The 26,216-nt window shown below is 52.0% G+C and overlaps 1 long non-coding RNA gene across 1 annotated transcript; it reads right to left on the reverse strand.

Moving 5' to 3' along the window:
- Positions 1-5,877: 5,877 nt before the first annotated feature.
- LOC116573185 lies at positions 5,878-15,150 on the reverse strand. Its single transcript, XR_004278635.1, has 3 exons — positions 14,918-15,150; positions 9,187-9,739; positions 5,878-6,709 (listed from the first exon to the last, which is right to left on the reverse strand). It is a non-coding gene; the product is annotated as an uncharacterized LOC116573185 (long non-coding RNA).
- Between the last annotated feature and the right edge of the window lie 11,066 nt (positions 15,151-26,216).

The raw sequence follows: 26,216 nt of genomic DNA on the forward strand, positions 1-26,216 counted from the left end.
GCAAAGTCCAGGGGGCGAGGGCCCGCCTGCGCTCCGCTAGTCTTGCTCTTGGGTAATTTCCCACTTTTTCGGGGCGTTCCAAATTCCCTTTGAAGCTCCTCATGGACCAGCGTTCAAAGGGTGTTTTGATAATTTATGTCTAGCTTTCAGGGCCATCGTGACTAGATGGGAATCAAGATGTCTTGCTCGTGGTTCATTGAGACATTTTCTTCTGGTTAAGGTGGTCCCTGAGGGCGATTCGATACTGAGAGATGTTCTCGAACAGGGACCCCTTGTTTCGTGCCTCACCCCGCAACGGCGGACCCTGCTCCCGAGGAGCGAAGCCCAGCGGCCCGCGTGAGCCCAGCGAGGCCCAAGCCTCTCCCCCTCCTCGGACTCTGAGTGGAAATTTTTCCTCAGAAAGAAACCTTTCCTCGAGACTGTAAGCTCCGGTAGGACTACATCGCCCCTGTAATCTCCCACTTGATTTTTGTCAGTTAAACGCACACCTCGAACGGAGACTTTCACCTCAGGCGACTCTTTTGATTCTTCCAGTCGATTGCGAATTTAGCAAAAATGCGGCGCGCACAGGCCTCGCTGGTAATTACTGGTTTATACATCCCTTCCGCTTCCCTTCAGGACCTCGCTGGCAAGTTTCTGTTCTCCTGGGTTTCAAGGAGTGAGATTAAACCCATTCTGTGCTGAGCTGTTGGTTAAGACAATGTCCTCAGGGCTGTGGGGTTTGTTAAATGTCTCCCAGATCCTTCTTTGGATTTGGTCAGGCTCAGGCTTGGCTTCCGCGGCCGTCCAGGCCGGCTCGGACGCTCCCGGGGAGGCCACACGTCTGCTAGGCTCCCTGGGCTTCTGGTCCGTTCTGTGGGCCTCCGGGAAGGTCCCCAGGCCTGCAGAACACAGAAGAGGAGCAGGACACGGAAGAGGAGCCAGGCCTGCTTCTCGGCCTCCCCTTGGGGAACAGTCGGGCCTGGTCCTGCCCGCAAGGGAGGCGAATGCGGTCTGGCGGATGCCATCGCCAGTGGGCCGCCCACTCTGGAAGCTGGGGGTCCCTGCTGGGGAGGGGCCCCGTGTGCCGCCCCTGGGGCAGCACTGACCCCGGGGGCTGGCTCCCACCCGGGAGCTCACAGCTCTTGGTGATGGGGTCCCTGCTTCTTTCACAGTTGCCCGAGCAGTACTGTAGGGTTTCTGATGAATTGTCTTGAAGACGGTGACTGGGAGGCAGGAAGTGTTTCTAGAGAGGGAGCCACGCACAGACTGCTCTTGGAGTCCCTCATGGAGACAGGCAGCTCCGGGCCCTGAGACCGCCTCCCCTCATGGGCCCCATGTGGGCTTTTTCTTCTCACGGGGAACCCTGGGTCTCCTCTATTCCTCCTGGGATAGAGCAAAAGCCCCAAGGAGTCATTTTCCTCTTCCTCACCCTCTTTGCATCCTGCCACGGGGGTGCCCCTGCCCACGCGGCCTGGGCATCCCACCTGGCGCGTTCTGCATGGGGCCAGGACGTCCTGATTCCATCACCTGCCTCACCAGCTATTTGCAACCCTGGGGTTGCAAATATATATTTCTGATGTTTCTTTCCACTAGCCAACCTTTCTAAGGAGCTGAGCTGGTCCTGTGCGTTCAGGATTGAGCTGGGTTCTGCTCCCCCTTGAGCATGTCCCCAGGGTGGTCCCCAGGCCCCGCGCCGGCTGGCAGAAAGCCTGGCTTGGCAGCCACTTCCTGCCCAGGAGGCGCCTTGCGAACACTTTCTAGGGATTGCCCCCATCCACCCCCCTCGATCCTTCCAGTTCCTTTAGGTCTCTCATGTCCCCCTCACAAATAAGGAAACTGAGTCTCAGAGAAGGAAGAGGACTCACGGGTGGAGCCTGGTGACCGAGAGCCTAGTTCGGACCCAGGGAGCCTTCAGACCCAGCAGGGCTTCTGCAGGAGCCGCCCAAGGCAGGCCCTTCCCCGCCTGCAGGGTGAGTTTCGACCTGCAGCCTGTGAGGTTTGCTTTCCTCCCGGTCCGCCCCATCCCTGCAGTGCGCAGAGCAGCCCCAGACCCCCCAAAGCCTGACGCCGCCGCCTCTCCCCTGCAGTGACCATGTACAGAACAGGGGCCTCTGTGTGGCGGATGGCCTGGCGTCCACCTTCCCTCCTCGTGAAGACTAAAAAGGCCTCTGCCCGCGACCCCTCAGAGGGAACGTTCCCCATCAGTCCCCCGGTGTGGACTCCGCCGAGGGCTGGTTTCTCTCACTGTCACTTGAGCTGCAGCGTGTGGCGTTGTGAAGATGGGTGCTTGTGGCAAGACGGGCTCTCACACGCCCTAACAGGGGCTCGTCCTGCAGTGCGGAGGGATCACCAGCCGGGTTCTCGTCCTCTCCTGCTCAGAGGGAACTTGCCAGCTTCGAAGGTCACTGGCAAGGTTGGGCACGAACCACTGAGGGTGCACTTGGTCTATCTGGAAATAGCTGTGTTGTCCGGGGGAACCTGAGGACAACAAAGAGGCTGGGGGTGGGGGGAGGCACACACACGCACACACGTGTGCACACATGCAAAGAAGCACACACCTATACACACAAGTCCATGTGCAATGCATACACGTATATGCACAATCACACCCACGTGTGCATTGGCCCAGTTACAAACATGACGCTTGTGCACGCACAGGCACTCACACGCACACCTGGATGCAGAGACGTGGCCCAGCCTGCAGCCCCCTCTTACTGAACACCCTGAGCTATATTCGGGGAGGAGCAGGGACTTCTCTCCAGATTATTTCCAACGATTAGACCAGCCAGGCAGGTGCACCACGATTTACACGACCCGCCCCATGGCCCCCATCCGAAGCTGGGGCCAGACCCTTGCAGGGGCTAAATATAGTTATCTATGAATCCAAATATTTGGCTGTCTCTATAGAAACCCCAGCCCTTGCTCACTGCAGTGGGGCGAGGAGTCAACCGGCCCCAGGCTGAAGCCCTCAGCTCACGAGCGAGGAGAGGCCCCGACAAGGGAGGACATCCACTCCGGGCATCCGTGGGGAGGACGGCGCCAGGCTGGGGGCAGGGCCGCTCTAGGCCACTCAGGGGTCAGCCTCGCATGTCCCCAGCCACTCTCTCCTCCTTCCCTGTGGCTGCTTATTGCCCTTCCTTGTGCTACTTTCTCTGGGATCAATTTGTTTCCCCGTTCCAGAAAATCAGTCTGTGCTGTTTTAACCTCCAAACGGTGGCTCCAAACGAGATTTCCCAGTTACATCTGAAAATGTAATAAAATAAGTCTTCGTGCTGACAGCCCCTGTGTAGGCCATTTGGAAAACATCAAAGGATGAATGCTAATAGTCATTCCTAATGCCCCGTGTGCCGCGCATGCCCCAGGATAATCGGCCCTGCCTCTTGCAAAACTTGCTCTCAACTGATGGAGTGGAATTGATAATGTCCAATGAGCTTCTGTGATACGAGGTTCTGTGATACGAGGTTCTGTGATACGAGGTTCCTGGATGTCCCAAGCAGATGGAAAATCCCAGCTCTGTTCTTAGACAGCCCACCGTTGGGTCCGACCTGAGGCTCACATCCTGGGTACAGGGGTGGCCTCCTGAGAATTTGGGGTAGGGTGACTGGGGGAAATCTAAGGTGGTTCCTTCAGGATCCCTTTTTCCAGGTAATGTGGGGGGGGGCATCTTTTCCTGACTCTTGACCCACGTCTGGCATGAGAATTAGTATTTCTTGTTGTTGTGATTTTACTTGGAGGATGAACTGGGCGAAACAGGCACATTTGATTTGTGCTACGTATTTATTTTCCCATAAATCATCTGTATTCTCCATGAACCTTGCCCTGTGGCTCAACGCCCGCGGTTCCTTGGGGCTTGCCACCAGCCTTTCTCGCGTTCGCTGTGTGGACCCTGACTCCCACCCACCGACAGCATCGCCAGGAGCCCACAGGGGAAGCCATCCTGTCCCCACATGCAAAAGGCACAAAGTGGAGGCACAGTCTACTCCGGGGGCTGAACTTCAGCCGGAACAGCAAGATGCCGGCCATCAGATCTGCCGCCAACAGGAAAGCAGAGATGAGAGTGGGCACCTCTGGGTCGGGGGCTCGGGGCTCGGGGGAAAGGGAGGAAACACAGTGGGATAAGGCAATACACATTCAGTGAGGGGTTTCGGAGGAGTTGCTCTAAGCAAAGGCAATGAGTGTGCGCTCTGGCGGTAACCGGAGGTCTGTCCCTGCCTCCCCCACAGCTCGGCTCTCTGCCTTCGTGGGGAAGAGGCTACCAGGTAGACAGACGTGGCTTGGCTGGTCCTTCCTGCATGCAGACCCCAACCCACGGGCACCCCACTCACATCTCCTCACCGCAAGAGGGGCCCATACATGATATCTTTTCGCTCACGATTTCTGCCGGCCGTCGTGGGTCTTTCTCTGTGAATGCGGCAGACAGCTCTTCCAAAGCTTGATTAGCCACAGCTGGGGGCAAGCCCTCCCTGCCCAGGGACTCCTTTTGAAAAAGTCTGAAAGTCCTGAATTGCTGATGGCACCCAGGCAGCCCAGCCCCGGTGCTGCCCGTTGGGATGTTCCTGGAACTCGAGCCGCCTCAACGCTGGTTGGCTGTGCCGGCTCCAGCTCATGCCCAGTGGGGAAAGGCTGGGTGGGGTGGCGGCCTCAGTCAGCCAGGGGGACCTCCTCTCTCCAAGGACAGGAGCCACTGAAGGGTGAGAATGGGGGTCGGAGGTATGCTGCTCTGTCCAGTAAGAGCAGAACCCACAACCCTCCCCCTAACCCCAGCTCCCTCTGGGCCCCGCCAGGGTCTTCGTGGTCTTTTCTAGAGCAGGAACCTGGCTTGCACGCTGGGAGCCTTCCCGCAGCAGGCCCTCATTCACATGGGCCCAGTCTTCTTTCTCCAGCCAAGATGGGAAGTTCCCTAGGGGCACCAGGGGTTCTAGAACTTTCTTTTGTACTTTGCATAGGCTGAAATGGGGTAGACTCCAGACTGGCGGTGAACTCCATACTGTGCCCGGTATGGATGCAGGGGCCTGGAAGCCTGCCTCAACCCAGGGCCGTACCCTCACCCGGCACAGCCCCATGGACTCCGGACTTGGCCCACATGTGGGTTCTGTTGTGTGATGACCTGCATTAGCTCTGGTCACTTTAGCCCTCATGGTGACTAAGTGGTTGGGAGCAGGTACCTGAGGAGCTGAGCACAGAGGTCATGGGAGTATCCAGTGGCCTCTCTAGCGACTTCCACCAATGCAGTGGCTTGAAACAGCCACATGGATTCGGACGGTTCTGAAGGTCAGAACCAGGAAATCAATCTCACAGGCCTATGATCGAGGCACTGGCAGGGCTGTGTTCTTCTCGAAGGCTCTCGGGAGCATCCTGCCTTGCTTTTTCAGCTTCTATAAACTTCTAGAAGCTGCCTGCCTGCCTGGCTCGTGCCGCTTCACTCCAGCTTCTGCTCCCATCCTCACATGCCTGACTCTGACCCTCCTGCCTCCCCTTCTCACTTACGAGGATCCTTGTGATGATACTGGGCCCACCGGGGTCCCCCAGAATATCCCTCTACTCAGTGTCCTACCCCTCCATCACTCCAAGGGACTCCAAGTCCCTTCCATTTCGCCGTGTCAGGGAAGAAGTTTTGTGGATAGAAGGGGGAAACCTTTGGGAGGCATTATTCCGCCTACCAAAAAGGCACCCAAATATGAAGACAAAGCCCCAGGATGGGGGGGGCATCATCAGAGGAAGCAGGGCGCCTGCTGGGAGTGGTTAAGGGTGGGCGTTTGTGGAAAGCCCAAGGGCTTTCCTCTCTTGGTGCTTCCTGTTCCTCTGCCTGATTCATTTCCCATGTTTTTCATTCAGAAGTTTGAATTCCTTCCCCTCTATACACACACTGATACACATGCTATTTTTTTCCCCTTCTTCTTCTTTTTAATTTGGCATTTATTGAAGCTGATGGAGTGAACTGGATAAGAGTACCCCAGAGTAACTGATGTGCCACTTAAAATATTGAACATCCATTTAGAAAAAAAAAATGTACTGAACATTTGGTCCCATCACACCACGTGGAGCTCTGCCCCCGCACTCTGGGGTCTCAGCCAGAGAGCCAATTCCCCCAACTCCGACCTTGGAAGAGCGAGGCCTGTTCCTCTGCTGGAGAAATGGTTAGTCCCAGAGAACGAGGTCATTAAGCAAAGTTAGTGGCAACGAGAGCAAAGGGAAAGTGACAGCCACAAGCGGGTCCCGGAGAGAGGGTCCCTCCGGAGGCTTCTTAGTGAGCAGAAGCCCACCATGAGTCTTTGAGACCTCACGGAGTTGGGTGCCCCCAATTATGGAAAATTCTACAGCTGTGGATTCCTATTTTTCCATTACAGTCCTTTGATATTTTAAACATGTTGTGTAACTTTGTGATGGCAAAGACACACAAGTCTGTCATTTTTTAATTTTAAGATACAGCATTTCACAAGAAACCGAAGACTGTTTTCTGGCCATCACTGCAATGCATTCCCAAGATTGTGCTTCATGTCTGTATTTTTGTTATTTTGTAACATCATTATGAAGGATAAATCCGGTAGCTGCAACTCTGTGCAAAAATGTCGTGAATTCTGTGATTTTGGGGCCGGGCTGCCTCAGGACTCCGGAACTGACCTGGAGTTCACTGGCTGGCCAGGACTTTGATGCGACAGGGGCATATATTAAAGTCCTTTGAGGTCCAGGCTCTGACTTGAACTTCATAGGGCACAAACATATGTTTCTGGTAAAACAAAACAAAACGATAAAATAAAAACAAAAGCAAACAAAAACCCCCAACAACCAGTATTTCCTCCCCTGGTCTAGCTGGACACACCGAAGGCCAACCTCCAGCAGCTGGGGTTTTGCTCCCATTCCGGGCTCCAGCCGACAAGTGCAGACCTGCTCCCGAGGATGCCGCCAGCAAGAACCAGGAGATGTGGTCGGGCCGCGGAAGGCGGAGGCTGGTCTGGACGGCGGCTGCAGAACCCGGCCAGCAAGAACCAGGAGATGTGGTCGGGCCGCGGAAGGCGGAGGCTGGTCTGGACGGCGGCTGCAGAACCCGGCCAGCAACAACCAGGAGATGTGGTCGGGCCGCGGAAGGCGGAGGCTGGTCTGGACGGCGGCTGCAGAACCCGGCCAGCAACAACCAGGAGATGTGGTCGGGCCGCGGAAGGCGGAGGCTGGTCTGGACGGCGGCTGCAGAACCCGGCCACGAGCTCTCATTTCACCGCGATGAGTTTTCCTGGTGTAGAGGTGGATGTCGAGGACACGGGGCGATGATGGAGGGCCTCCGAAGCCACTTCCAGTGAAGTCTGTTGGAACGGGCTTTGGGGGTAATTGCGAGCACCAGGGGACAGGGGAGCCTGGGAAACCAAGTGTCAGCCTGTTCCAGCCAGGAGACAGCTGGACTCAGAACCATACCCCGCAGAACACAGAAGGGCTGGGCTCACTGCACTCAACAGCCCATCTCTGGTGACCCTCCCTCTTGGCTGGGGCTTGACCATGTCGTTGGGTCTTAAGGAGGTCAGACCTCCAGATCGTCAGACTTCAGTGCTTGGTGAGCTCTCAGTAGTTTCTCCGATGACCTCACCTAGTGCGCTCAGGTTGTTTTAGGTTTTAATCTTCATTAATAAAACACAAACTCATTGATTTATTTGGAAACTCAATTGGTGATTCCTTTCCTCTTGGATACTGTGCCTGATGAGTCCAGAAATTCAACTCTTGAGAGAATACCATGGATGACTGGTGGGATGTTATAGGAAGTTCTAGAAGGTTTAGCTGATTCTATCAAGCCTGTCTTCCTACTGGCCTGAGGTTGTGGGAAAGATAAGTTCAAGGGTGCCATTTTCCGTTCGTCAATGTCTCGTCTACATCTGGTTCCGCCCCATTGCTGGCACCTTATCCATGGCTTTGCGGTGCTCACTGTTACATTCTCTTTCCTACCTGGGGGTCTCCCAGGGAGGTTACACCTTATGTTCATCTGAATTCAACATCTTAACACAGTTAGCCAGCGGCGTTTCCCTCATGCTGGTCTTCAAGGTTTCCTGTTTCCTGATCTGAGCTGTGTGTCGCTCCATGGTCCCTGGGAGCTGACGATCACGGCACAGTGCGGACACGGGTGGCGGACCTGTCCTTCTCATGCTTGGGGGGTGGGGACGGTCTTAGCCAATTATTTCCTCTGTCCAGCTCTATCTCTTCATTTCTAACCTCACTTGGATCAAAACAAAAACCAAAAACCAAACCAAAACAAAGGCCTACTAGGGTTTTCTGTGAGGATGAAGCATGGTGACACCCGTATGGTGAAGTGTGGTGTAAGGCTGGGCCCTCTTCATCCCGTGACGTTCCCTCTTGGCTTTCTGTGCTCCCGTCTCCTGCACCCACACTGAGGACCTGAAGTTATCCCGGCCCGCTCAGGACTTAGGAAAGCAGACCCAGCTTGTAGGATGTCCACAAGCATAATCACCACTGAGCTCAGTCAGTCCTCAGCACGTCTCCATCCTCTGCACGCTGACCCAACTCGGCAGGCTGCGGTCGGGCATCCCGGTCTCCGTGCACCGGGCACTGGCTGGGCACGGGGCCACGCTGCGGATGTCGCCTACCTCTGAGTCCCTGGGGTTTGACTCTAGCCCTTCCAGTGGTCTAGGGTCCTCTGTGCCTTAGTATCCTCTGGCTGCCACAACAAATTAGCAAGGACTTGGTGGCTCAAAATGACAGAAATTTATTCTCTCTTGGTCCTAGAGACGCTGAGTGTCAGAAATCAGGGCTGCTTCTAGAAATCCTTGGTGCTTACTGGCTTACAGTTGCAAAACTCCAATCCCTGCCTCTATTGCATGTGTCACAAATGTCCCTCTCTTTTCCTCTTGGAAGGACAGTTGTTCTTGGGTTTAGGGTCCCCCCTAAGTCTAGGATGATCTTCCCTCAAGACTGCTAACTTAATCATATCCATAAGGGACCTGCCACGGAATTAAGTGGCAGTCAAAGGGACGAGGGTACCTAAGCCCCTTCTTTTCCTGATTTCTTGAGTAATAGAGATTTTGGAAGGCAAAAATCCACACTGAAGTAGAGGCCCCTGGGGGAGGCAACAACCAGTGGCAGAGGGGACCTTGCCTGGGCCCCACTGCACCTAGAGTCCCCTGGCAGGTAAAAGGAGGCAGGACCACACCTGGTCCCTCCTTTGTCAGGTTCTCCTGCTCTCGGAGTGGCCACTAAGCTGCTCACCTGACTTCATCCCCCATTGTCCGCCACTGGGCACCTGCTGGCTGCTGGCTCTGGCCTTGCTTGGATGGAGATTTGCCAAAGGATGCCTTTTAGGGTAAAATTTCTTCCAGCATCCTCATGGGACAGAAGCACACTTCTTTTCCTAACAGACGTACATTATCTTGTTTAGAGTGGTAGCTTTTCTCCCCCTTTGATTATGACCATGAATTAGGGAAGCTGGACATCGTCCGTGGTGTCGTCCACTATGAAGGCAGGTGTAGCCCGTCACCATGGCCCCGTCGTCCGCACTGGGAGGAAAGTTAAGGGATGCGTGGTCAAGTCATTTTCCCTTCAAAACTAACCGGCCAGGTCGACTTTTAAATGGCCTTTTCTGTTTTCAAAGCAGCTCTGGATGGCAGAGAACACATGACGGGCGGTTCCTGAAGTCGGCTAGCTCCACTCACCCTGGAACCAACAGGCTCTGGTGGTCGTGGTTCTGCTCGTTTCCCTCTGGGACACTTGGAAGTTGGCGGTTGGACTCGGGTGTTTGTTCTGTGCCCAATCTTGACCAGTTCTTGAGAAAGTAAAAAAAGAAAGTGAGATTTTTCAGGGAGAGATAGATCCTACGCTATTTTTTTCAAAAATGTAAGGTGGGATTAGCAATTCTACTTGAGGGAAAATTTTAAGAGTATTGTTTATTTCGATAATCAGCTCAAGTCCTTAAAAAACAACGCAGAAGAAAGGGGGCCGATTTCCCACTCGGCGGCTAATTAATAAACGCGGAGAGAAGACACGGCTGCCGGAGCTCCTGCCCCCAGGGGGAACTTCCCTAAAACAACAAGCTCTTTGAGGAGACACAGGACAGCATCTAGAGGAACAGGACAGGGGTGTCTTTCTGTGAGTGTGTGTGACGTGTCAAAACATGAAGGCTGACAACTGTGTGTGTTTGCAGAAAGAAAGGAAACTGAGGTTTTGCCACCAGGACTCAGAACTGATTTTTAAAAGATCGGTGACAACTGCAGTGCAGGACATAACTGACATGACAGGCTGCCCACTGCTCTACTCTCAGGGCATCTGGCTGTCCCCAGGGCCTCTTCATCATTCATCTGTCGTGGGACCCTTCAAAGTTATGGAACCTGCATCCATGGTCACCATTTGTAGAGAGCGACCGAAGGTTAGAGAAGCCAAGTGAGTCACCACCGTCTCCCTAGTGGGCGATGTCTCCAGACTTCCGAGCCTTGTCTCTTTTCCGTCACAGTGCTCAGCTCTGCCCAGAGATGAACCCATTCCCTGGACATTGCCCAATGGCAATGAGTCACAAAGTCAACCCCATACAGAATCAAAGTGAACCATGTGAAGACCGAAATAGGACAATGAAGGTAGAATGAGCTGCTCATAGAAGGCAACACGTTGATAAGTCTCAGGAACGCTTTGTGGAGGAGAGGGAGCCAGAGACTAAGGAATCTATGAGGCCATTTATGAAAAGCTTAAACTCAGGCAGAACGAATCCATTTTGCTGAAGCGAAAAGAGCTGCTTTTTGCGGGGTGGATGGTATCGGAATGCGGAAGACCTTCCCTGGGGTGCTGCGTGACCCGTGCTGGATCCAGGTGCTTGTGTACAAACCAGCTCACTGCACCCCACCCTCAGGCTTTGCTCACTTTTCCTGTGGCGGGTGGCACGCGGGTGAGGTAAAAACAGCCAAGACGCAGCCATCAGCCCCACCGACGCGAGCAAGGTCAAGTCCCAGGACTCACAGTATCATTCCACACACTTCTGCAAAATATCCTCATGGGAGAGCTGAATTGGCACTATGGTAAGGATTTGTTTTCTAATGTGCACTTAAAAACAACAACAACAAAATAACAAGATTCTGGAACGTGAGTTTTTGAGCTGCGCCTTGAAGAAGGAGACAGCTGTATTTTTTTTTTTTTAATGGAGTCCGTGAAGTTTCAAATAGGATGGATATTCTCTGTGAATATATCATTCTTCAATTCCTTCAATGAAATTAATTTTGCTTTCCTATTATGGCCCCCAATTCCATAGCTGCTACAGTTAGTCCAGCAGATACGGTTTTCTAATGAATACAATCATTAGTGTTGTTTTCATTTTACAGTAAAACCACAGTTATTACCTTCTTTCATCTGAATGCATATAAAGTTGCAGTAACTTGGTTTTTCTCCCCATGGAATCCGGTTGTTGTAGTCAGCGCCTGGCACAACGCACCCAACCCAGACATGGGCACCGCTGGGGAGAAACATCTGGGGGACATTCTTAAGGGAAGCGGTTTTATCGTTCCCCTGTTGGTCCCTTAACTTTGGAAAACTTTGGGAGCAATGTATCAATAATCGACTGCATCAAAATTTATTATTAAGTGATTTGTAAGTGTTTAAAAAATTGTTTACTGTTTCTTTCCATGGATTCCAGAAACCACGTTTACTTGACATCAAGAATATAAGGGGAAAGGTTGTCTTGTCATTTTGTTGAAAACAAACTATAGGGGGAAGACTGGGTGGTTCAGTGGGTGAAGCGTCTGCCTTTGGCTCCGGTGACGACCCCAAGGTCCGGGGACCGAGTCCCATGTCAGGTCGGGCTCCCTGCTCGGGGGGAGGCTGCTCCTCCCTCTCCCACCACCAGTCCCCTCTCCTCCTCTCTCGTCATTTCTCTCTCAAATAAATCTTTTTTTCAAAAAAAAGGGAAAAGTATAAATAGCCGGCTCCTTGTTCTCGGCTTTTATTATAGCAATGGGGTTGTCCTGGGACTTGCAGTTCCAGTGTCTTCTTAGGGCCCACATTGAGGATATTTCCAGTCCCTGCCCTGAGCTTTCTACGATCACGGGATCAGGTGTGTCCACAAGATGCATCGAAACAGAGCAACGCATAGCTCCAGAGGACTCTTACATGCACAGGGCACCATCTGGGCTTGCTTGGAGAAGTCCTGCCGTTCAGAACATTCCCCGGGATGAAGGGGATGCCAGAGACCCCACCAGGACATTTCCCCCAAAGCCACCCACACAGTAAGCCTCCGGCTTCCTCTTGAAGCCGGGCCTGTGCATCATTCCTGACTTCTGTGGGACCACAGGGCCGGCTGGGGCGGCTGCGGCTCCCGGTGGGTCAGGAGAGGCCTCTCTGTCCTCTCCCTGCCACGCCTGACTGAGCAGAGCCGGGGACCGCATCCTTCACTCAGGGATGCCCTCCGGACCAGTGTTTGTAGCCAAGCGGTTAACCAACCTGGCAGTGGGCTGCGGCCTTAGAAACGTTCTAAGCAACAAAGGCGGCGATTGCCTATAGGTCAGATCTGTCCTAATCAAAGACGAGTGAAAAGTTCAGCCACAGGATGCGGAGGCGGCGCATTTGAAGGGAACGCGGACGGCCGTGGGGGTGATGCGCGCACAGAAACATGAGTAACGTAGCCCAGAGCCCTCTGGAAGGGTTCCTGCCTTTTGGGGGACTCCCCCAGATCACACAGCCTCTGATTTTCCCAGTCACGGTCACAAGAGAAGACAACACATAAACTAAACCTCAACTATGAGGTTTGCTTTTTGTCACTAATTGGTGGACTGATTAATTAGGCTTCCTGGGCAGAAACAGCCTTGTTGCCAAGGGCGCCCACACTCCATGCAGAGATCTCGGAGAGGGAGGGTTTGGTTTGGCCAAAAAGCGACATAAGGGGCGAGGGGAGGAGAAAAGATTCGATGGGACTGCAGGCGTGTGGCCAGGGACAGGGAGGTGACACCCCCACCATGGCGGGGGTTGGGGGGGATCTCTGTGGCCAGGTTGGGTAAGATGCATCCTCTGATCCCACACTGGTGGACCCAGAGCCTCACATGGTGACGGAGAGTCCGAAGGGGAACCAGCCGGTGTCCGCAGTGATCCTGTCTCTCCGCTCCAGGGCCTGCTTAACATGGGGGGGCCTTGCAGATGGGGAGGAGTCAGCAGATAGCCAGCTGGGAAAGGACCCCAAGTCGGCAGGGCTGGTGCCCGCCAGCACGGATCCGCCCAAGATCGCTGGACAGGGACGTCCCCAGGAGGAAGTGTCCAGCAGGGACACTCGGAAAGGCCACCTCTCCGGCAAGGGGATGAGGAGGAAGGGAGGGGTCAGAGGGTGGGGGCGGCACGCACAGGCGGGGCGACACACCGCAGTCCCAGCTGTCAGAGCGACATCCGCCCCGCGTGCAGATGACCTGCCTTGCTGGCCACGAGCCTGCGTATCCAGCCAGTCAGGCTGGCCGAGTCTTCAGGATCAAGTCCACCAGTAATTTCTTTTCCTTATTGACTAACTCCTACAACAACAACCAAAACAATGCCCCCCCCCAAAAAAAAAGCGTGGGGGGAAGGCTGCCTTTGGATATTTAGCAGATGGAGGATATTCTGAGTTCTAGCATTTTCAGTTCTGAGAATCAGAGACGCCGGCTGACCACACTTGTCTGTGGCCATCCCCTTCTGGCAGCAAAGCGGAGGCCATACAGGGAGGCTGCTGATTACATCCGCAGACCTCCTGGGCTTTTGTTTTGTCGAAAAGGAAGAGTGACTATGTCTAATTTAACCCCCCCTTGCTTAGAACTTGGCAAACGCCGACCCCTTTCTGGAAGACACTGCATTTCCGCGGACGCACCGTCACCAGACCTCAGTAATGTGTTAGAGGAATGGAAAATCTCCGGTCGAAGGAGTCAGAGCTGCTGCTCAGTTGCTGAAAAATGATATTCAAAGGAATGGACACAATAAAAATACGATTATTAGTAAAGTAAATCCTTTGCAGTGTTTGTGATACCTCCAAATACATCCTGGAACCTCATTTGTTATGAAACAATCGGTGATATTGGGAACAATTAAACTATTTCACAGTCTTGAGGAGCAAACATTATCAAACATCCCTTAAAGACCAACCAGTAAATGAAACATGTCAAATGCTGCCGCTCGTTCTCAAGTGTTCTAGGCGTGAGGGCTTCAGGTACATGTTCGTCTGAAGGAGCACAGCTCTCCGTCTTGTAGACGCGGAAGACCGTTGCCTTTCTCCTCTTCTCAACATCCGACCGTCCAGCTGGATTCCTGATGCTGAAAAGCTCTCTGCTTCTTCGAGTCTCCAGAAGACCAGCATGGCCTTGTTCAGGGAGGACCACACTCACGCTGCAGATGGGCCTCTGCTGGCTTTTGGGCTCTGTCCCTGCAGCAGGGCTGACGGGACATGTCAGGACAACCTCCTCAAAGCCAAGTTTCCAGAGGAGAGCACTGGGGGAGAGACCCTGAGACACTGTTCATCTGGATTCGGAATCCACAGCCCACATGACTTCTCGTAGTTCTGGATGTTTCTGGGCATCGAGGAGTCCCCGTCTCTCTCCCTCTTTCCCTCGTCTTTATCCTTTGTGGTTGATCCCCACCACGGCCTCCGGGAGCTCCTGTTTGCTGGGTCGTGGGCCCATCAGATGCTCAGCACGGACGAACGGTAGGAAGCACCCTGGGCGAGGGACGCGATGCCCGACTAGAGACAGCCATGGCCTGGGTCCCCAGCACTTGCACACCCGCTGCAGAACGGGGATCGTATTTTTAAGAGTATTTTCATCACCAATAAATCCTGTTGTTCTCAGGCTCCTTGCCTATGGAAGCCGTGGGTTCTGGGGCTTGAGGAAAGGACAGCATACCAGCTAGGAAAACAAAGACTTTTTTCCCCTAGTTTTGACTGGTAAATAGGATTTGTGACTCCCTAGCAAGCAAGGGCTTTTGAAAGACATGCACTGTGGGGAGAAAGAGGATTTACCAGGTTCCTTTAGTTGTCACACAAAGGGCCGGCCTGCTGGGCTAGATGGCGCAGTTTCACCGTAACCCTGGTGTGGAGTTATCTCAGGATGTGGGCGCCGGAGGTCTCTAACCACCTGCCGCTAGAAGGACAGCTGCCTCTTCGGGGTTGGAGGCGTGTGGGGGAGAAGGCAGGGGCAGGTGGGCAAGGGTGTCCAGTGCTAAGGCTCTGGCTTTGTCCCCTCCTGGGACTGACCATCCAGGTAGGATGGCACTCTAGAACACGGATGGGCACAGAGGCAGTATTCTAGAACATGGGGACAATGACACTCTAGAACACAGGGACAACGGCCCACTTCACTGGCTATCCCTGGGGAAGGCTTTAGGCCTCTAGGGAAGCCCGACAGCTCAATGCAAAGCCTCCCATGACAGCGTATATGGAGGCCGCTTGAGAGGTGGGAAAGGTGGCTAGAGTCACGAGTAAGAGGCAGGACTCCTGGGTCCATTCTGCCTTGTGGGGTGCACAGGGAACCCAAACTTCCCAAAGCCCCAGTGGGATAATGCCCTGGAGATGTGTTGAGAGGTCAGCTGGTCAACAGGAACCGGGGCTGGGGGTGACATGAAGAACGCGGGGTCCTGAACTTCAGCAGTAAAAGGACTTCTGCTGCTTTAACTTTAACACTCGACTTCTGCCTTGCACTGATGGCTTCAGTCCCAGGAGGCTTGCCTGGTCTGTGGAATGTTCCGGAGAGCATTGACTGTCTTCTCATCCTGAGCGGCCATTGAGGGTGGGTTCCGAAGCTGACTCTCCCCTGAGCCAGACCGCCGTCCATGGCTTAACAGAAAACTTTCCATTCCTCAAACGTGGATGAACTCACCATGAGAAAGGGACCACCTGCTTCCCGGTGACGCAGTGCCCCCAGCTGCAGCACCCTGTGGAAGACTCTGGGGAGTCCTGCGGGGACCATGGCCACACCAGACTCCAGGCACCTTTGGATGCTGGCTCACTTGGGATCTAGGGCCACGCACTGGGGCTTTGATTTCACTTACTCAGCTGATGAAAGACCTAGAAAAGGAAGTTTTTCTCTTCTTAGGCAAAGCATGAGCTTCACAGGAGGTGATGACCCCAGTAGCCCTATAGCAGAGGGAGGAGAACGTGGGCAGGACCTGCCGGACACGAAGGGAGCAGCTTCCACCCTTGTGTGTGCCGGGGCATCCAGTTGTCTCGTGGAGCTGGGGCAGGGACCCTTCCCAGTACTGACTTGCCTGAATTTGTTTGCTGGGGTTTCAAGTGCTGGAGAAGAAAGAAGAGTCTTCAGTTTGTATTTGATGATGTTTTTTGTGTGCCGTGGCCCCAGAAGACAAAAGAAAGTGAGGATACACAGGACCCAGTGGGGCTCGGCCACTCTAAGGGTGGCCACTACTGTGTATGGGGCAGGGACAGTGTTGCTATAGGTGAGCAACCCAAGATATGGGGAGGAGGAACCCCAGCGAGAAGCCTGCTGGTCACCTATTTCAGAAGGCTCATGGGACAAGCCCTGTGATCATCACGGAAGTAGAAGGAGACCAGGGACACAGAGTGATTCTTTCCTTTCCCATGGGGTCCAGCGTTGGTGTGAGGAGCTCCTTCTATAACCACAGACTGGGCCACTTGGGGACATGGTCCTTTAAGCATTAAATGGCAGATTTTGTTGTTTTAGGGGAAAATGTTGTTTTAGGGGAAAAAAAGGACCAATTTCTGTAGGACTATTGTCATGATTATTAGAATTAGTTATAAACGCCACAGTGGGCGGCATGGCACTGCACTCTTCTGTTGATTCCCCATCTGTACTAGTTTCTTAGTGTGTTGTAATAAACTCCCTGTGGCTCTGGAGGCTGGAAGGCCAGAAGCAAGATGGTGGCAAGGTTGAGGAGCTCAGAGAGAGACTCCCTCCTCCCTCGTTGCTCCTGGTGGCTGCCTGCTGTTGTGGGTGTCCCTTGGCTTGTAGACACATCACCCCAATTCCTGCTTCTGTCTTCATGTGGCGTTCCTACTCTTACAAAGATCCAGGCTCTGAATTTAGGACCCACCTAATTCAAGATGATCTCCTCTTAACTATTTCCATATGCAAAGACTCTATTTCCAAAGAAAGTCTGCATCTGAGGTTGTGTGTAGACATAAATTTTGGGGTCCCCTGGTATCATTGCTCTGCAGGGTACACATGGCTTGGAATTGGTGTGTCTGCTTGCTCCTAGGTATGAGAGCTCAGCTTGAGCCTTGGGCCCTGAAAGTGGTGCGTTCTGGGCTTGGTGTTCAGGATTTATGGTGTGATTTAGGGATTGTGGTTCATTGGTTTTTTTTTTTTTTTTTTTTTTTTTTTTTTGCAATGCAGAATTTATGGGTCACCTTCCTCTCACCTCTACGAACCCCAGTGCTCTGGCACCTGCCAGTGACATTCTTGCCACCTCTGTGGCCTCTGCCTCCTGCTAAACCTGGGCTGAGAGTGCTAGAGATCTAGAAGGACAAGCACATCCCCCAGGGGTCATCAGGCTCGACTGTGCTAAGGCAGATACAAAATTTAGGCCACCAAGACATTTTTCTTTCTCTTTTTCTTTTCCTTCTTCTTCCTTCTTCCTTCCTTCCTTCCTTCCTTTCTCTTTCATTGTTTGTTTTTTTTTGAAAAATGACCTGACTAGGACCTCTCTGTGTCCATGGAAAACTCAGACAGTACTGCATAGCCCAGCCTCACCTCTTCACGCAACACAGATTCCTCTTGGGGGTCAATGCTAAGAAGCTTGTCTGGTAAAAAGAAACCTTCCGGGCCACCAGAAGAAAACAAGAGAGGGAGAGGTCCCACATCCATCAGGTCCTTCCTTCCCCTCCAGAATCTCCAGCACAGCATTTGGCCCTTGTCTTCCTATGTGTATGTTAAGGTAGAGTGGTTCTGTCAGTCCCTTGATTTCATTATGGAAATGGTAGTTGTTTACTCAAAAACTCCCATGGACTCACAGCATCAGTTGATTACTTCATGGCACACACCACGGTGCATGATCCCTTCTGGAAAGCTGCAGGGAACGGCTTCCCAGGTAGGCCGAAAGAGGAGGCATGGGCCAACGGTGGTCCCCGAAATCTTCCAGGTGCTCCGCCTGGCCAAAGAGTCGAGGTGACCCCTTAGGAGAGGGCTGGGAAGCGGTTCTCAGGAGGTGGGAAAAGCTGAGGCCTCAGTGGGACTCAGGCTGGCCCCGCACACTTGTGCACGTGCAAACACAGGGGGTCTGCAGGTGCCCACGGGTCAGCATGCACTCTCTGGGCTCCTGGCTCCTTCACTCTCCGGAGTCACTGAAAGCTGTGATTCCCTCTGCTGCTATTGCTTTCAGGCCATCAGCATTCTGACTAAGGGAGTTTCCCCAGATTGACATCTGAAGTATGTGTGGCAGCAGACATCGCGGATGAGAAGTATGACGCTGGGACCCCGATCTTCCCGCCGACTCTTTGCTCTGCCTGCCCCTGTCCCACCCTTCCAACTGGCCTTCTCCTGGTCGTCGTTAGATACAGAAAACACGTCATGCTCTGTGCTCATCTCTGCGAATCAGTGCACATTCTGGCTTTTTTTTTTTTCCTCCATGGGAAACATGGGTCTAAGGAGCCGGATCGTGTAAAACCCCACAGCCCAGGTATCAAGAGCCCACGCATGGAGCACCACGTTTCAAGCTCTCCAGATCTCATGTTCCAGTGAAGCAATCCTTCACTGGCCAACAGGCCCCTCAGGCCACCCTCAGAAGTCGTCCACTAGGATAGCCCGTGGCCACGGCGTCCTCCCCAGCTCTCTCCAGCACCAGACCAGCTATCAGTCATAGAACCTGGGTGGAAGTCTGGTTTTCACGATTTATAAGGGATGGATTAAAACCCTCCCTTTGTTAATAAGAAGGTGTCAAGGAGTTTGGGTGCTGAATGTACGGACAAAGAACACAACCGAAGAGAATGCTTTTATTTAAGGAAAAATCTATAGCAATAAAATAACACACAGCCCATGTGAACTTTCTGCAGTGAAAAGAAAAGATGTTGTGTTGAGTACACACCACCTCTCCTTTCTCCAGTCATCTGCAGATGGACACGGGGGCTGGTCCTGCATCTTGCCCATTGTACGTAACACTGTAGTAAACACAGGGGCGCATAGATCTTTTTAAATTAGTTTCTGTTCTCTTTTGGTAAATACCCCAGATAGCGGAATTACTGGCTCCTATGGACTATGATTCGGCGTACAAAAGAATGAGATCCTGACATTTGCACCAACATGGACAGACCTAAGGGGTACAAAGCTGAGTGGAGTAAGCGAGTCGGAGAAAGACAAACACCACGAGCTTTCACTTACGTGTAGAGTTTAAGAAGCAAAACAGAGGAACAAACAGGAAAAAGGAAGCAAGCAAAGAAGCAGACAAATCCCTAAATATAGACAACAAACGGGTGGAAAAGGGGGGAGCTGAGTGGGGGAGGGGCACAGTAGGCGACTTACTGTGATGAGCTCTGGATGATGTGTGGAACCGTCGAACCACTCCATCGGGCACCCAGAGCTGTTGCTTTAACACCGCACGTTCATTACACTCCAATCAGTCTGCATGTAAATAAGTAAGGAAAAGAAAAAGACAAGGATGTGACATGGATTGGAAAAATAAAGAATACGCTCGGAAAGAAGGTCTACTTCAATAAATAGAAGAAAATTTAAAATGTTTGTGGCTTCGCGTTCTCAAGGACATTAACAAAACCCTGTGAACGGAGATAAAAGATAACAAGACGAGAAAAGATAATGGGCGGCCACCTGATCCCGTGAGCAGATTGAAGAGACAAACAGACATGATGGCATAAACTGGAAGCTTCGTCTCAGCGTCAGTGAGCGGAAGCATCAACGTGGGAAGGCGACCTGAGGAAGGGAAGCACATGGCTAAGACAAAGGACACGGCGAAGCAATGCCAGCACCCCGTGCGGGAGGAGCAAGGGACCGCGTCCACGTGGAAGGCAGACTGTGCGTTCGGAGGACAGTAAAGGTGCAGGTCGTGAATAACAGGGTGTATCTGGAAAACGACAGCAAATGCAATGGAACTTCTGGTTCAAGACACTCCCTCGGGTGTCACAGGAGAACTTGGGAAGCATGGTGGGTTCTGAGACACAGTAACGTTCACAGACTCAAATTGTGAGGGATTTCCACCAAACACCTAGAGAGAGAAAAAAGTCAATTTACCTACAAAAAAGACAACAGAAGAAACAGTCTCCAAATAAAACACAAAAAGCAGTCTGGCTCCTCAGCAACAAAGGGACCAACTCAGTCCTTCCAGAAAGAATGGTGTCCGGGCCCCAAATGCTAAACCCCAGCATGTAGCTGCTTATGTATGAAAAAGCTGGGGGGGAGTTTAATATGTATGAACTCATGAGGTAGATAAATTATTGATTTAATAAATATTTACAGAGTCAACAATTCTGAACATGTGAGTAGAAGAGGCAATCTTATTCAATGAGTAACGTCAAAACCTCCTAAATGGAGCTCCTCGTGGTGTGAAGGGACCGGTGCGGACAACTGGGTCTCTAGACCATGAAATCCAAAGGAAGGAATTCTCGCCAATAGGACCCTAATTAGAGCCCCAGTTTAAGCAGAGTAGTTCGTGAGGGGAAAGCCATAGAATACCAAAAATGATGATGCAGGCACAGAAATGAGGCACAACCAACGCCCCTGAGTTTCTACACGGGGGCAAGTGACTTCGCGGGGTGGGGTGTGGCAGGATAAGGTGTGGCCACACCTGGCCTCTCCTTCAGCACCGAGGACACCCTCACTATCCCTTCCTTCCTGACGTCTAGCAGTGAGAGAAACAGGCTTAAGCTAGTTGTTTCGATTTGAAAAGTTAACACAACTCAAGTCAAGGATAGGTCATATCACACACGTGCCCAGGGGAAGCAAAACCCCAAACCAAAGAAGCCCTATAACAACAGTGACAACAGTAATAACAAAACAAATCAAAAAGTTAACACAACTCAAGTCAAGGATAGGTCATATCACACACGTGCCCAGGGGAAGCAAAACCCCAAACCAAAGAAGCCCTATAACAACAGTGACAACAGTAATAACAAATCAAAATGGGCCTTGGAAAGACCACTTAAAAAGGCAACAGGTAAATGTAAGTGGCCTAAGTATATCTATTGGAAGAAAAACACTTTCAGATTGGAACAAAACAATAATCACAAGCGTACTAAAGACATATCCAAAGCAAACGAAGCCATTCTTTTTTTTTTTTTTTTTTAAGATTTTATTTATTTATTTGACAGAGACACAGCCAGAGAGGGAACACAAGCAGGGGGAGAGAGAGAGGGAGAAGCAGACTTCCCGCCAAGCAGAGACCCCGATGTGGGACTCGAACCCAGGACCCCTGGATCATGACCTGAGCTGAAGGCAGAGGCTTAATGACTGAGCCACCCAGGCATCCCAGTACTCACACCCTCTTACACGCACTCACTTATACATACTCAAACTGGTAGGCAGCCTCGAGCTTAATTGTCAAAAATCTCAAGTTGCATCAAAGGCAGGGAGCTCTGGTGGGCACTTGCCATCGCCAGGGTTCCACAGCTCTGCTCTGGAACTCTTCCTTCTTGCCTGTGGACCAGATTTGGATTTGGAAAGTCGGTCGAAAGTCTAAGGGACCCCTTAACCATTGTGAATCTTACCCTTATTTGTTTTTAGTTCACTATTACTTGATGGTTTTTTGCAGGGGGTGAGGGGGAAGGTGAGAATTCTCCATCCTCTGCTAGCAGCCTGATAGAGTTCCCCGTCGAGGTGGCCCCAGGGGACTTCCTGTCTCTGTTCCAGGACAGTCTCCGTATCCAGAAGAGGGGCCTCTGGGAGCTCCGTCTCCTCCCTCAGGAAGCTGAGATGGGCTTGGAATGACTCGGGGGCCCATGAATTCTGTTTCCCTGCTCAGAGCTTCCTCTGCCAACCTTAATCCAGGCCTTATCACGGCTTTCCTGTATTTGACTCTTTGGTGGTTATGCCTGTGTAAGTTCAAGGCAGTGGTCCCGCAAATGTCAAAGTTTTCATCAACATGGGCTGGGGATGGTTTGAAAACCAGAAATGGAACTTTGGACTAATCCTGGGACAGGGCAGTTTCAATCAGGCAGGACACTGCATGAAGAAGGAAAAGCTTATCAGCCCACATTCTCGTGTTTGGGCAAGGCCCGCGGGATGGGTCAAAGAGGGCCTTTAATGACTCAGGGGCCCCCGAGCTCATTTTAGCCACGTGCACCCCTGGAGAGGCAGACGGTGGCTGGAAACCTTCATTTATTATTTCTAGATAGTGGGAGGCAAATCCAGTAGGAGCAAGCATGCCACGGTGCAAACAGCACTGGATTTTCACAGTCCATTAACTTGTAGTTGTTGAGAATTTGCAAATGTACAGCATTGTGCTAGATCCTGGTGGGAGCGGATAGAAGATTCTACAGGATCCCTTCCTTCTAATCATTGGTGGTTTGGTTGAGGAAATCAAGCCTCCTTACGTGCCATGTAGCTGTGATGGCTTTCACGTGCACTAACGTCAAAAGGGCAGCGGAGACAGTAAGTGTTCCTTACTGGGGTGGGAGGGGGCGCGCTCCTTCGGGGAGATGCTATCCCACGGGGCTGGGAGTCAGAGAGGAGGAGCCCGAGGGAAGCCTCTGCAAATGAGAAGGGGTTCCGTCGTTAGGGTGGAGGGGAACGGCAGAGCACAGGCGAGGTTGGAGGGACCACCAGGGAGACCGTCGTGGAGAGGATCTTTCCTACAAGGGGAAGAAGCCTGCCTTGAGACAGTCGGGGGTAGGGACTGGCTGGATGGCAGGCACGGGGGGCCTGGATGTGTCAGTCAGAGGGGGAGGCAGAGGAGGCGGGAGGAGGAAGCAGGTATGGCGATGGTCTTTGTCAAGAATAAAAATCCAGACCTGGTGCTGAGCAAGCGCGCCCTTCAGCAGGGGTGCGGAGTCATCGGCCATGCCAGGAGGCAGAGCAGCAGCGTCCGTGGGGAAGGAAGGGCAGGATGACATCCGCGTCCGCATCTGCAAAGCGAGTGAGCAGAGGACTCCTGCACAGCTTTGCTGGGTATTCCTGCTTCCGGCCGCCCCTTTTCTGGACGTGGGGGCGGGGAGGACTGTTTACATCCTTGTTGGGGGCAACAGCTTCATTCACCGGGGAGGTCTACAGTGTCCGCTGACAATAACGGCCAAGTAAAAAGATGTGCTAAAAGGGTTTCTGGAAGAAAAATACACCCTACGCTTTGGGACGTGATTGAATAAAATTGGCCTTTGCCACGTGGAAAAGCACCTCTCTGTGCTTTTCGTGGCACTTCGTAAACTATGACGTGTGATAGGAGATGCCCTAAATGGTGGCCAGTAAATGATTTTATAGCCATGATTGTGTTTTTCAGGAAAAGGGAATATTTCATGAAAAACCAGATAAGCCTCGCACGGACTAACTGTACAGAATTCGGCCACTTTGGTTCAATTGATCTATTGTGTGTATTTCATGTGGTTTTTTTTAATGACGTTTCTCTCTTCTGCAAGTCTCAGAATCAGGGGGGATTCTACTACCCTTGCTGCATGCCGAATTTTCAGTAAGAAAACGAACTGACTTTAAGTTGGTAATGATCACACATAACTATTTTTTGGGGGGGTAAAACACATTGGTGATGCCTAATATTACTTATTTAAAAAATCTATCGCCTGAAATACCTCTGGGCCTGCGTGTGTCTGTCCCAGCACCTCCAACGGGAGACAGACAACAGCATTTGCTCCCAGAAACGGGCTTGTTCCAAACGCACGTGCAGCTCGTTCACCTCCGTCGGGGGTGGCGGGGGCCAGAGTCTCCTCCGGTGTCCAGGCATGGGGCTGTGCTTCCACAGGAACTCTATTTTCCTCCTTCAAATCTGAGGCACATTAGGATGTTTCTGCACTCGGAGGTGGAACCAGAAAGAGGAAGAAGTTGCGGCCAAGGGAGATGCGTTCTGGATGAGAGAACCAGATCTTCTGGTCAGACCACCCTTCTGTGGACTCGCATGAACTTTGCCAGGTATCATTTCCCTTGTTTCTTTTTAATTGAAAAAATGTTTATTGTTGTAAAATATACATAGCATACGCTTCTCATATTAACCATTTTTAAGTGTGCCATCCTGTGGCATTAAGACATGTACGATGCTGCGTGACCATCACCCCTACCGAGGACATTTTCCGCATCTCAAAAGCGAGCTCTGTCCCTGTGCAAGATGAACACCCCGTTCTCCTCCTCCCCCGTCCTTGGGGCACGGTTCTGCTTTTCGTCCTCGTGAACGTGTCTGTCCCAGGCACCTCGATCAAGCCGAGACCTGTAGTGTTTGCACTTCTGATTCTAGTGCATTTCACTCAGCGGAAGGGTTTCAAGGTTCTGACTCCATAATATCCCATTGTGTGCATATGCCACGGACTTTTACCCCTTCGTGTGTCGGGGGGCGCTTGGGTCGTTCCTATCCTTGGGCTGCCGTGGACACTACCCGACCTAGGAGAGGACTTCCTGGGCCGTACAGTAACTCTGGGTTTAATGTTTCACGGAGCCACGAGACTGTTTTCCACTGTGGCTCCGCACTTAACAGTCCTATCAGTGATGTCTCGGGGTTCCCGTTTCTCCACATCCTGGCGACCTTGCTATTTTCTGTTCCTTAATTTATATTTATTTATTTATTTATTTATTTATTTTTATTTATTTGCTTTTTCTGATAACGGCTAGTGTAATGGATGTGAAGCGCTACTCCTTGCTGTTTTGATTTGCATTCGCCTAGTGACTGGTGACACTGAACATCCATTCATGTGGTCCCTGGATGTTTCTCAGGTTTTCCTCTGGTTATAAGTAGATGAGAAGCGACCCCTCCCGCCACGTCCCGACCATCACCCAGGTCGGCTGCCCCATTCCCCTCTCTTCAGCCTGAGCCCAGCGATGATAACGTGGTCCCTCCCTGCCTGTGGGGGAGCAGAAGGACAAGTGGGATGGCAAGGCCTGTGTCTTCCGGAAGAGACGCCGGTCTGCCTCGTGGCAGGTGCAGGAGGGAGAGGTCCTTGGCTCATCTCCTCCCGCCCCAGTTCCGACCTCCAGCTCTGGCTGTCCTCATGGCTAACGTCCCAGGGACTTGGGTTGGCACGGCCCCTGCCCCCTCCACTCACTTGCCACGGACTGTCACTGAGGTGGTTGTCCTGTCTTCGTGCAGCACATGGTCCCGTCAGTAGCACCGATGGCGCCCGTCTGTCCAGGAACCAGGGCCTGACACTCAAGCTGGTTTCTTGTTTTCTTTCATTGAAATTAGCCTGGCTAATCCCACCTCATCTGTAGGGAGGTGGGTTCTGGGTCTGGGATGGCTTCTGCAGTCAGGGAGAAGGTAGGACAGATTCTGGGGACATCCCTAAATTATTAACCATAAAATGTTATGGTTGTTGACATATGAAGTGTTGACATTTAATGCAGAATAACTGAAACATTCATGTAATTTTGGGTGCACGGCTACTCAGATTTATAAAGTAAAAAGCCCCTCTCTGAAGATGAAAATGTCCATTTAACCAAATAGATAATTTTTTTAAAAGACAAAATATTTTTCTATGTCTTGTGCCCACACACGACCGATGAGGTCTGTGTTTGTACTTATCAAAATGCATTGCCATGTGGCAAAAGGCACATGTTTTAGACTCCCATGTCCTCCAACGCGGCCAAGTCCAAGGCCATGCTGAAGGACCCGTATCCAGCCCCACCACACTTCCCAAAGGAAAAAACATGTGCCCACACAGCCTGAGGCGTGTGCTCAGAACTTCTGACTCCCCCACTCAGGATTTCGTCCGCATGTGGAAAGACCTCGTTGCATGCAACCTCCTTCCCACTGATTCATCCGGAAAGAAAAACGAAGCCCTAATTTTTTAAGCTGAGGGCTCCATGTGTTTATGCATTTAACACCTCAAGACAGCAGGAAATAATTAGTGGTTGGAGAACACATTCACACAAACCAAGAGCTTTTTCAACTTTTGGACTCAGAACGTTCACCGCAAAATAACAAGCACACCAGACGAACAATGGTCTTTTGTGACCGGGAGGTTACCCCGAACCCACCTCCTAGCCCCCCTGGGGTCACCACAGCAGGGCCTTCCTGTCCCTCCAAGGCCATCGTGGGACAGGCCATTTTGCTCCGAGGGCCTGTGGCGGCCTTGGACGGCGAGTGGTGCATTTCTTCTCCTGCAGCAGCTGGGAGGGATTCCCATAAAACACCACTTTATTTAATGCGAAGTGATTTTCTGGCAGTCTCTCCTTCTAATTTGGAACCAAATA

The sequence above is a fragment of the Mustela erminea genome, chromosome 14 (genome assembly GCF_009829155.1).
Source record: "Mustela erminea isolate mMusErm1 chromosome 14, mMusErm1.Pri, whole genome shotgun sequence".
NCBI lineage: Eukaryota > Metazoa > Chordata > Mammalia > Carnivora > Mustelidae > Mustela > Mustela erminea.